The sequence below is a fragment of the Macaca thibetana genome, chromosome 12, assembly GCF_024542745.1.
Source record: "Macaca thibetana thibetana isolate TM-01 chromosome 12, ASM2454274v1, whole genome shotgun sequence".
NCBI classification, from domain to species: Eukaryota; Metazoa; Chordata; class Mammalia; order Primates; family Cercopithecidae; genus Macaca; species Macaca thibetana.
The window spans coordinates 27,980,767-27,984,526 of record NC_065589.1 but is presented as its reverse complement, the minus strand read 5'-3'; the positions used below and the strand labels follow the sequence as shown (position 1 = coordinate 27,984,526).

The 3,760-nt window shown below is 44.4% G+C and overlaps 1 pseudogene; it reads left to right on the top strand.

Moving 5' to 3' along the window:
- Positions 1-405: 405 nt before the first annotated feature.
- LOC126932295 (alpha-endosulfine-like) lies at positions 406-1,660 on the top strand (annotated as a pseudogene).
- The last annotated feature ends 2,100 nt before the right edge of the window (positions 1,661-3,760 follow it).

Genomic DNA, 3,760 nt, shown 5'->3' with positions numbered 1-3,760 from the left:
TCCAGCCACACAATATCCTAGACCCCAAAGAAGAGGAGGTGAAATGCAACAAGGAGGCTGTCACTGGGACAAGGGGAGCTAAAGCATACACCTCCCAGAGCCTGACAGCTGCATGCCCAGGGCTGCTGCTACCACTGTAAGCAACCTCCCTTCCTCTAGCAGCAAGGCCACTGCTCACGTCTTCAGGGGACCTGGGTACTGGCATGAATGAGCATGTCATCCAGGTGCCCAGGGATCAATCTGCCCTACTTGTGGCCTTCAGTACCTGCACACATTACTGGGGGTCCTGAGGACAGTCCCACTCCATCACCACTGCTGTCTGTGCATGCTGCCTTGGGGCCTGGGAGTAGGCCTGCCCTGCCTGCTGCCACCAGTGCACACGTGCACTGTCTAGGGACATAAGAAATGAGGCCACTCCGCCCACACTACCAGCACCCGCATGAACCTCCCTGGGGCCTGGTGACCAGCTCAGCCAACCTACCACCACCACTGCTGGCACCTGTGCATGCCACTCAGGTTGGCCTGCTGCCACAATTACCACCACCAATGCCATGCATGCCATCCAGGAACAAAAGGCCCACCTGGCCCACCACTGCCAGCACCCAAGCAAGCTACTTGGACGCCCAAGGACTGGTCTGCCTAGGCCCACCATTGCTGGCACACACACTACTTAGGGACCTGAAGACCTGCACACCCAGCTAGCTGCTGCCACCACTGATATCCAAGGACTGGCCCTCCTGTCATCCCTGTCCTGTGCAAAACCTCACCATAGACTGCTAACAACTGCAACCTAAGCCACTGAGGAACTCACATACACTGATTATAGCAGAAAAAATTATACAGACACTATACTACTGCAGCCACTCAGAATCAAAGCCAAGTCATCCTACCCAACCAATGCTATAGATACATCTATAGAAAAAAGTCTTTCTGTACAAAAGCCAATCCATAAAATTCAAAGGAGTAAGTCATACCAAATGCACAGATATCAACATAAGGACACAAGAAATATATAAAAGCAAGGAAACATGATGCCTCAAATGAAAAACAACACTTCTCCAGTAAAAGATCCCAAAGAAAAGAATATCTATGAAATGCCTGGAAAATTATTCAAAATAATTTATTAAAGAAACTAAGTGAGATGCAAGAGAATACAGATAAACAATACAAATAAATCAGAAAAACAATTTATGGCTATTTTGACTGAGCAACCTTAGTGACAGGAGCCAAAGCAGCAGCATAGGTTGTCCCCGTTTCCCTTCCCCTTTCCCTTGTCAGGTTGACTTTCTGGGCCCTCCTACACTCCACAGACTCAGTCCCACCACATCCCAGTAACAAGAAAGACAGAACCCTGTGGAGAAGACCAGCAAGGAGAAACGAAGATGCAGGATAAAGAAGATACTCTCTCTGAGAGAGTTGAGGAGCCAAAGCTAAAGTCCAAATACCCAAGCCTAGGACAAGAGCCCAGAGGCTCCGACTTCCTCATGAAGAGATCACAGAAAGGGAAAGGCACTTTGTCTCAGGAGACTACAACATGGCCAAAGCCAAGATGAAGAATAAGCAGCTGCCAAGTGCAGAACCAAAAAAGAATCTGGTGACTAGTGACCACATTCTGCCCCAGAGAAAGTGCTTGGTTATCACCAGCAAGCTTACAGGGTAACCCAGGCTGCCCTCTCCTCCTACTCCTCACCCCACTGGATGTTTATGTATTATAGGCAGGGATGAAATGGGCACCTAGTCAGATCTCAGTTTCTAGGCAGAAATGATTGATTCTCCTAGTGGCTGCTGAGAAGGTAATGTAAGTTAAGGGGGGGCTCTGAGTCCATTTCTTTGGTTAAATTGAGAATCCTACATCCTCCCTATAGTACAGGTAGGGCCCAGAAATAGGAAAGACTAAGATTGGATAATGTTGCAAATGCTTTCTCTTTTGTGAGAAACTGGAGAGATGTGATTTCTCCTTTTGGAGGAGAATATCCCAAAATTGATTAAGCTGAGCCTTGGGAATAATATGGCAGGTTTTACATCCAAAAGCTAACCTGACGTAGCTGAGAAAGGTAGATTAAATGAGACATGTTTTTGTGCTTCTACGTGTTTTGTCCCTTATGCTGCTATTGCTTCATGTTTCCATTATGGCAGGTTTAGAAAATCCTTAAAAAGAAAGACAGACTTGCTTGCCTAAAACTACAGTGCCCACTTAGTCCCCTTTACTTAGAATCTCTTGCAGTTTGCCCTGGCTCTTAAATAATTTAAAGATTGATGAATATTACTCACAGAAAATGGGTACTTTTTCTCTCACTCTCTTCCAGTATGTTGCTTTTGAAAGTATTGTGGGATAACGGGAAAAGCACTGGTTTAGGAGTCAAGGCATCTGGGTTCTAGTTCTACTTTGTCTTAGCAGAGCTCATGTATAACCTTTAAGTCATTTAGCCTCTCTGGATTTTGATTTCCTCATCACTAAAATATAGTTAAATATATACAAGATTGATTCTGATTCTAAAGCCCTATAACTTCCAGCAGAAAAACTCTGTATTGCTCATTGTAAAATTAAAAGTGAGGAAAGCAACAGGTGATGAAGTAATACTGTGGTGCTATGAAATACTGCAAAAGTATTACACAGGGGAACCATTTGAGGGCTATATGACGAGAGAGAAAGTTGAGATTTGGGAATTACAAATTCAGGCAAGTGAACCTGAACCTCATGTAGGGCATGGTCTTGAGGGTCAAAAAAAAAAAAAAAAAAAAAAAAAAAGAAGCAGCAGCAGCTAGCCATGGAAGCTTCTTGCCTCTGATGCAGCCCACTTTTCCAGTCTACATTGGGGCCTTAGGTTCTTAAAAGCTGCTCTGGCAGCAGAACTGTGCACCTGGGAAGACATGCTCAATCACGTATGCATATGCAGTCAGATATAATATGACACCAGGTGTATTGTGGGGAAAGAGGAAGAAAAGGAATAAACTGAACTAGCCTTTGGGGCTTAGTACTACAGTGGAGCTGGATGAGGAGGTACTTAGGAGATGATTCACCTTGGAGGAAGCTGGGGAGAGTGTTTAGGGAGATGAGGAAGACTGAGAAATCTCTGCCTTCCCAGAACTCGGCAACCCAGCTCTTGTGTGATGTGGAGAAGCAGCAATGATGGTGATTCATGAACAGGAGGAGGAAAGGACTTGAAAGTGACCAGCATCTACAGTCTAGTTCACCAGCTTGGACTGAATCTTACTGAATACAACCTGCTAGTTGTAACAGAGAAGGCCAGGGTGAGAACTAACTATTCAAGACAGCAAGATTCTGTAATCCTCCCTTGCCCTCTTATATCACAAATTCCAATATGCTAAACATTTGGCCCAATGAGAATGACTGATGAACTTACTGATGTGCATATAGGAGGATAAGGTATGTATGTACTTCTCTTCTGACTGGCCATTCAATTGTCAGGCTGTCATTCAGATTGGACAGGAGAAAGTTGGTGAGGAAGGAATGAAGAGAGCAGTATCCCTGGAGTCTCTGGCCCCTAGACTCCTTGGCTGTTACTTGTATATAATTTCTGTGTTTCTGGCTCCATTTCCTCATGCTATCACCCTTAATTTGAAGTCCAGATGGGAAGGGGAAAATGTTGAACATCATTGTATAGTTTCTTCAATGGTCCTAGCAATGTTACACATAGATATGTCATATTATTACGTATGTAAACTTCAAAAAGTCATGATCTAGATGAGAAATTCAAAAAAAGTTATAAAAAAGCTTAACAGAAATCCTGGAACTGAA